The sequence below is a fragment of the Palaemon carinicauda genome, chromosome 20 (assembly GCF_036898095.1).
Source record: "Palaemon carinicauda isolate YSFRI2023 chromosome 20, ASM3689809v2, whole genome shotgun sequence".
In the NCBI taxonomy this organism is placed as follows: Eukaryota; Metazoa; Arthropoda; class Malacostraca; order Decapoda; family Palaemonidae; genus Palaemon; species Palaemon carinicauda.
Window position 1 is genome coordinate 73,200,994 of NC_090744.1, and position 9,332 is coordinate 73,210,325.

Below are 9,332 nucleotides of genomic sequence, written 5' to 3' on the forward strand. Positions count from 1 at the left end.
GACAGGCTGGTGGTACAATGGTTATACAAGCGAGATCATGAGCTCATGCTGTCTTTTCCGTGATCTCACATGGAGGCTCGGAGTGCTGACAGTTCACATGAATCTGCCAAGTGAGTCGATCAGAGTCTTGATGGATACAGGTGTCAGTATTTTGCTTCTTCAACATTACAGCCAGTGACACCAATCATCCACTGATAACACCTACACATTACCCTTAACCCTCTCCAGCAGAAGGGCCTTGCTATCAGGTACAACAAGTGTGGCTTTGGAGCCAAGGAAGGGGCATTCTTAGATCATTGCCTCACTCATGGTGGCATTCACCCCATCCTGAGAAGGTTTTAATTGTACAGAAGTTCCTAAAGCCCTCGACTGTCAAAGCACTATAGGAGCTCTTGGGTGTGGAGAAATACTATCACCATTTCTTGCCAGCCATTGCTGCCACTCTCGCACCCCTCTATGACTCCCACTAGAGCAATCACTAAAACCTGAAGTGTGACCCCTTTCAGGAGGCGGCCTTCTTCATTGCAAAGAAATTCCTATCACTGCCAATGCCTCACCTTTCCCATGCAACTGCACCCCTCCTAATTTCAACTGATCCCATTGACATTGCTCTCGGGCATGAGATGTAGGTTACCATTATTCACCATTTGGGTACTATAATAGACACCTTGAATTATCCTAGAAATAAGGATGAACTTTCTGGAACCTGGCAACAAGTGATAAATTTAGGCTCAATTTCAATATATCAGGCAATATTTTCTACTCATAAACTTTGGGTACATGACATTAAAATGTTCATATATTCTTTAACATTAATGTAGAAGGATTATTAGCCTGTCCAAATGATCCTCTTAATAGCTCTTTATGATACTCTTTAATTGGATAGCTTTTACGGCTAAAGTATGTCCTAGATTTATAGAAATATTACCAGAAGTCGAGAAAAACTAATAATTTACTCCATGGAGGAGAAATGGTTAGAATCATACTATATCAAAGAATGAATGGCATGTATTAACAATAATCAGTATAGAAACACTGCATAATTAAAATGGTAATTATTTCATAACATTCAATGTTCATAGGAGCTTACTGTAACCTTTGGTAAAAACTATTCTAGATATTCAGTGTTCATATATATTAACGTTTGGGAGTTGCTTATTTTTCTCAGAGCTCGGAGCTATTCTTGTGTGTATCAGATTTATGAAAAATAACGTAGGTGAGTTGAAGTTCAGGAGCTTATGTACCTCGCTAGTTGCATATATATATATATATATATATATATATATATATATATATATATATATATATATACATATATATATATATATATATATATATATATATATATATATATATATATATATATATATATATATATGTGTGTATATATATATATATGTATATATATATATATATATATATATATATATATATATATATATATATATATATATATATATATATATATATATATATATATATATATATATATATATATGCACGTGCACACACACACGTATATATATATATATATATATATATATATAAATATATATATATATATATATATACTGTAGATAGATAGATAGATAGATATGCTGCCATGCAAGGCTTGCTAGGAATTCTTACTTACTTAGATTTCATGAATCACTAGTGACTCGTGATGGAGTACTCCAAATAACTCGAAAGATTCAACTGATATGACCACAGGAAGTCAACAATACAGTACTTTGCTTCGGTTCATTTTTAATGATGAGAATTGCCTTTGGATGTCTAAACTTTTTTTTTTCTTTTTAAAGTTAGTGGCAGCGAGAATATATTTAAAGAGATCCCCATATTTTGGGTTGATGCCATAGGATCTGTTTTGAATGGAAAACACTGTAAGATCACTTAAACGCCTACAGCTACTGAAGCAGTCGTTTGCATGGTTACAGTAAGTGGAATTCTTCCAAGAGGCTGACAAAATAGAAAAGTATCAGGTACAGTTAAAGAATATTGCATATTTGAAAAGTAAAATATCACAAAAGGTAAGAGAGGATAGTTTTGAACAACTGAAAGAATTTGTTTTAATTTTGAGGAAAGTGAAACTTTTAGATATTAGAGTAATTTCATTCTTCTTACGCCATATGTGAAAAACCTGATACAAAGTGATCGGGAAGGCAATTAGTCGCTCCAACTTGGGTTAATTCAGAACCTACTCCCTCTCTTTGCTGCCTTTGATTCAACTAAATACTTGTGATAGTGCTCATTGTATCTTGAAGACATGTACAGATGATCAAATACTGCTCCAAAAATTCACCAGGCATTCATGGGAGGAAAATTCATATCAAGGCAAACTCCATGATGTTTCAAAGCAGTTGAAGCTGATATGGCCTTGGAGCAAACAATTGATAGTGAGGGATAACTTATCATGAAGTCCTTACAATTATAAATTTACACAGACAAGTGCCAGGTTTAAGCCCAAGCACTTTTGACTTAGATTTAAGCCAATATTTTATAGCATCAAAAATTCTGTCTGAGGAGAGAAATATTCAAGCAATTATAAGACTCATAGAAAGAAATGAAAACCCATTTCAATACCCACAGATAAGGAAAGACTTCACAAAATCAAGACAGTTGTTGAACAAAAAGCATTGGCAAGACTACATATAAAATTTTCTACAAAGAAAGATTTAGAAGTAACAAAGTTCGTATCTCTGCCACAATTCACAGAACAAACTTGAAAACGTTTGCTTCAGTATGTCAACCATGCAAATAATCCAAATAATATCAAAAGAAATAAACTTAGTGTGAAGATCTTTACTTGTCGTGCTAAAGGAGAGTACTCTATGCAGGAATTACTTCAATGCAGTATTTCCTCATCTTCATACCTGTTTGATGTGGATGGTCTAGTGATTACAACAACAAAGAGTTCCATTGTTTCTAAATTGAGTTATAAACATATTAGACTCTTCGATTACTTTGACCACTAACTGGTTTTAGCTAAATTCAAATATCCGAATGAATTCCCTGAAGCTATTTCATCTGTCTTGTATTTGAAGGGAACCTTATATTATGCTTTAAAATTTCAAAAGTCAAATGGTTCTATTCGTCTATAAGTCTTTAGTGATGCAGATTGAGCTGGAAGAACAATTGAAGACTGGGGATCAAACTACACCTGCAAATGCCATGAAAACCAGATTTGTTATAGATGTAAAGGCAAATGCTCGGAAAATGAAGACATCTAATGTAAGAACATTCGGAGTTTTTTTATAATTATACATCAAATGAAACTTGGTGCATAGAAAAGTGTGCTTCAAAAATATATTTTGTGATTTATTCTAACTTTGAAATATCAATAAAGGATTCAGAGTATCAGAAAAGGGAAAAAAGCTTCCAATAGAACTGTACGGCATTAATAAGAAGTTTTGGCCATAAATTACAAACAAGACAAAGCTGGAGTCCCTTCTCCATTAAAAGGCTCTAGATCATCCATGGAAAGATACAGCACTTGAGATTTATGTCAGCATTTTCTGAGATCCAGATGAATAAAATCTCTCCTCACGAAGGTTGACCGCTGAATTGGTATTTGAAATTCCACAACTGAATTCTGATGTAGAAGAAGCAGTCGTATGATATATTGTTTATGCACTTTATGCAGTTCAACAAAGATATAACTAACATGTAATTCTTTCATCTAATATTGATATATTTATTCTATTCTAGTATTACTGAAGTGAGTTCCATTATCAAGCATGCAGTGGACTATGGATTAAAAGTGGATTGAGGGATTCAGTCAGGTATATTACCATTCATATGATGATTGTTCAGCTAGGGAGGGGACAAAGCTATATGTTGCCTGGAGTAAATTTCTTGTCTGGCTTGACAACACAAGCAAATTTGGGACTAAACTTGATGCTCTAACGGCTCACCAAGAAATGTTTCTTAAAATAATTTGGAGTTATAAATAATTTTGAAAGTAAAGTTATCATTGCTGAAGAGTATCTGACAAGAGCACTGAAGCAGATAATAGTGTGTAAAGCAGTAGATCACTGAAGAAATTATATGTATTGTGCGAAGGGGCTGTTAGATAATAACAGAAATGCGAACGGAATGCAGCTGACATTATTTCAACAGATAAGGAGTTTAAATACAACAGGTTCCAACGTAGAATGCAACAAAAATTCAAACAGACTTATGTATATAAAGGCAAGTCTAAACAGGTTCTGTTATCAGTGGAAGGAGAGAAATATATACAAAAAAAAGGGAAAGTACCGTTGCAGTGTATGAGCGTGTGTGAAACACGTGCGGTACGTGGTTTTCCTCAACTAAATAACATACGTGAGAAATAGGGTGCATCTTGCTGGACAGATGCAAGCTTTAGAATAAAAATGGAGACCTAGTCTTATTTTCCATATTGCAAAACTGCTGGTAAGTGTTGCTTAGCATGGCGTAAATTTTCCCACAATGTGACGTAAGTGCTGGAGTTTGCCGGAGTAGGTTGCAGACTTAAGAAAATCGGCAGGAGCGACCAACGGATTGCCATAGACCATTTCAGGTACTGAGACATCCAGGCCATCTCTAGGAGTAGTCCTCAGTCCCAGGAGGACCCAGGGAAGCTGAGTAAACCAGTTGGAGTCATTGCAGCATGACATTGAACCTGCTTTGAGGGGGCAATGAAAATATTTTAGGTAGTTGTCTGATGTTGGGTGATGCCCAGGAAATTCGCTAATGATATCCATAATAGAAAGGTGAAAGTTGTATAATTGTCAGAAGTGATATGCTCAGGGATACCAAATCTCGTAATCAACCCTGAGAGTAAGGCAGCTATACATGAGGCGGATGTCTCAGTTTCCATGGGAATGGCTTCAAGCTAATGAGTGGAGTGGTTAATGATGGTAAACTGGTAAGGATGTCCTTGTGATGTGGGTAATGAACTTACCATGTCGATGAAAATGTGGGCAGAACCGAGCTTAGGTTGAGGAAAGGTGCCCACTCCTGACTACTTGTGTCTATGTAATTTTGAGGTTTGGCATGAAGTACAGTGCGTTTCTTGAATGAGCAACAGGATTCATTTTCCTAGGGATGTGTTGAAGAGTGCAATTGTATTCAGCCATTGCTGAGTGATGTCGGCCTTGACGGGTGGACCAGACATCAGACTGTTGAGTGAAAGCGTGCATAAGAGGAATGTGGTCTGTGTGAATGATGAAGGGCGCACCTTCTAAGAAGTGGCGGAAGTGACTAACAGCCAAATGCACAACCAGCAATTCGCGGTCGAAGGTAGAGTAGCCGGTTTCAGTCTTGGACAGTTTTCTACTAAATAAGGCCAGTGCGAGGGCCGAGCCGTTGATCACCTGCACAAGTACTGCCCCAATAGTGACGTCACTGACATCTTTGGAAAGAAATTGAGGGGCATGTGGCACAGTAAAAGTGAGAGCAGCAATGACTGCACGGCTGGTACCTTCTCATGGAGGTGGTGGACTCCTTTAGGAGTGATATGGTGTCCTAAGAACGATAGTTTGTTGATGCAAAAGGTACACATGTTGTACCAGACTACAAAGGTGCACTGTTGCAAGTGGTCAAGCACGATGCATAGGTGATGGAGGTGTTCCTCTTTGGCAAAAGAAAACACAAGTGTGTTGTCCCCGTAATATATACAGATGAGGAGGTCTCGAAAGATACCATCCTTGAGGCGTTGAAAAGTGACCCCAGCATTACGAAGGCTAAAACAAGTTTAATAGAAGGTGTATGTACGAAAGGGGGTGGTGATCAATTCTGTCTACAATTTCTATGTCTGCAATCCCCACATGGACGCAAGGAGTTACCTTTCTTTAAGACAATATGTTAGGGTGACAACCACGGGCTTCAGGCCTATAGACAAAGGCCTATTTTTTCAATTTCAGCAAACGTTCGTTTACTGATAGCCAAACAATCCAGTGCTAGATATATGAATTTGGCCAAAACTGTCTTGATATGAATGTAAATAGCATGCATGGTGGGAACCATGAGAGTTTCGTGAAGCTCACGACCAAAGAATTTCGGGTATGACATGAGGAGGTGAGAGTAGGAATTCGAGGGTGCACTGATGTTGAGAGCTAGGTCAGAGGGGGCTGGTAGAAGCGGTGTCGACGAGTTAGAGTCTGCATTGACTAACCGTCAGTGAGCAGCATCAACCAGGACGTGGAAATGTGAGTGGAAATCTGTGCAGGTAATTGGCGATGAAACGTCAGCAAAGAGAAACTTCCAATGATATTTGGTGCTTCCAAAAGATAATATGAGGGCCACACTCCCATGGCTGGGAATTGCAGATCCATTGGCACCTACCAAGGGGACACTGGCAGGCTTAGACAGACTACGTTGTGTCTTGGATAGTCTCCTCAGTAGCAGAGAACCGCTAGAGCCCGTGTATTGGCATCAGTAAGTGTCTTTAAAGGTTCTTGGTTGGGGCATGAGCGAGTGGTGGCTTATGTAGGTAGTGGACTTTGTCACTGCTTGGGCACATCATGGTGTGGGCTTCTGTGTCCTACTACATCCATTTCGGTTAATGTTGAATAGTTTTCCTCTTTGTCAGAAGTGGAGGCATTGATGGAGCTCTTGAAGGTGGTGAAAAGGCTGTTCATACAGGCATCGACTTTGATCATTTGATTCTTCCCAGCCAAAATATTAACATCGGGTATTGCAGCGCGCACAGGTTGGGGTATGTGTCATACCCAAAGGGCGAGAAGTAGGTTTGCCTTGCAAGGAGAGCAAGACAATGCTGGCAGGCTGCAAATGAGAGATACTAGCCGTTTTCCTGAGAGCGAGTGTAGCCTTTTAGTCCCCAACCCAACGGTTGTCTAGAGAGGTGAAAAAGTTTGGCTATATGGCTGGCTGGCGATGGTGAGTACTGATCCAGGAGGTATGTTTTGAGGGCGTTGGACACTATTGGGGTGTTTCCTTGGTTGCAAGGCTAATCTGAGATATCCGGGAGAGTTTCTCGCGGATCGCCGCGAGAACTTAGTCTGGTTTGATGCTTGAGCGTATAATGCCCTTAATGCAAAACTGGACTTCGGCGTGGTGGAACCAGGTGAATGCCTTTCTACTGGCGAAGGATAGTAGTTTCATGGGTGTGGTATTGATACAATAGTCAAGGTCGGAGGGCAGAATCATCAAACGATAAGAGACAGCAGTGACGGGGAAGGTGGAAGGGAGGTGGTCCTCCGGCTCTCACTATTGTGTGATGGGGTTGTTACATTGTAACTGAGATGCGAGAGGAATGCAACTTACTTTATTTCAAGAGATAGCGGTTCCAAGAAAGAATGTCATAAATATTCTAACAGACTTATGCATGTAAAGGCAAGCTCAAATATGTTATTACTAGTGATGGGGAGAGCGAGAATTAAAAAAAAAAGAAAATACCATTACAGTGTACGAGCATGTTTGAAATAAATGTTGTGCAGTATCATCATTCCAAAAGATCATGTTTAAAGAACCTATCGCCTACTAGCTTTGAAGCTAAACAACATATAAAAAATAGCATACTAGGCAACGTGTCACATGATTTCCATTTTATTTAAACCTAGAGGGGAGTACCTTGATCCAACATTATATGGTTCTAAAATAGGTGATAAGCTCTTGATGGCAACTGATGGGAAGAAACCAATAGTTGAAGAATTCACTGTGAAGCACGGTTGTACAAAATGTGGAACTGTTCCTGTCACAACAATCATGCTCCTTGCTGCAGCTTTAGTGAATGTCAAAGTGGCTTAGTTATAAGTGATGCAACATATAGCAATCCTCTGGGTATAGTATTGCATGAGGATTATTATTAAAAGCAAAGTCATGAAACCCAAATGCTGTCTTTTGTCCATTGGAACTATTCTAAATTTGACTCACTCACGAATGTAAGTTAAAATTTAGAATATATACTCATATTTTAATCATAATCTTGGTATATATATTTGAAATAATAAATATATACTAGCTTTCAATTTATCTTTTAATATTAAAGAATGAAAGCCAAGTTTTAAATATAAGGAAAAACTCGATGTATGTATTATAGCTAATGTGCTTGTAGAACTAATTATAAGGTTCTATAATTTCCTTACTAGGACTGAATAGATTAATTTTGGTTGAAACTATTGTTATGAATCTTTGAATTAGTTTAATTCGTCCAATACAACTTCTTGATCTACCATGTCATAGTACACTCTCAATATTAAAACTACACCATAGTAGAAGTTACTTTTTTGGCTATAGCCAGAATTTAAAAAGTCAATTATTATTTCAGATTATATTCAATTTATATTCATATATATATATATATATATATATATATATATATATATATATATATATATATATATATATATATACACACACACACACACACACACACACACACACACACACATATATATATATATATATATATATATATATATATATATGTATATATATACTTTAAAGTACTATACATAATCATCAAATATTGATCTCCATGCCATAGTAGAGAGCCACGTAATTAATGATGACCGTAAATTGATATTATGAAAATAATTTTTACCAAAGGTTACAGTAAGCTCCTATGAACATAGAATGTTATAAAATACTTATCATATTATTTATACAGTGTTTCTCTACTGATTATTGTTAATATATGCCATTCATTCTTTAATATTGTATGATTCTAACCATTTCTCCTTCATGGGGTAAAATAGTTTTTCTCGACTTGGTACTATTTTTATAGATCTATGATGACATACTTTAGCCTTAAAAGCTATACATATAATGAATATTAGAAAGAGCTTATTAAGAGGATCATTTTGACAGATAAATAATCCTTCTATATTAATGTTAAGGAAAATATGAGCATTTTAATGTCATGTACCCAAAGTTTATGGGTCGAAATTATTGCCTGATATATTGGAATTAAGCTTAAATTTCTCACTTGTTGCCAGGTTCCAGAAAGTTCATCCTTATTTTTATGATAATTCAAGGTGTCTATTATAGTACCCAAATGGTGAATAATGGTAAATTACATCTCATGCCTGAGAGCAATTTCAATGGCATCAATCGAGAGTAGGAGGGGTGCAGTTGATATGGGAAAGGTTATGCATTAGCAGTGATAGGACATTCTTTGCAACGAAGAAGGCTGCCTCCTGAAAGGGGTCACACTTCAGGTTTTAGTGATTGCTCTTGTGGGAGTCATAAAGGGTTGGGAGAGTGGCGGCTATGGCTGGTAAGAAATGATGATAGTATTTCGCTACACCCAAGAGCTCCTGTACCGCTTTGACAGTCGAAGGCTTGAGGAACTTCTGTACAACTGGAACCTTCTCAAGACCATTCTTCAGCAGACGGTTGAAGGCAATGTA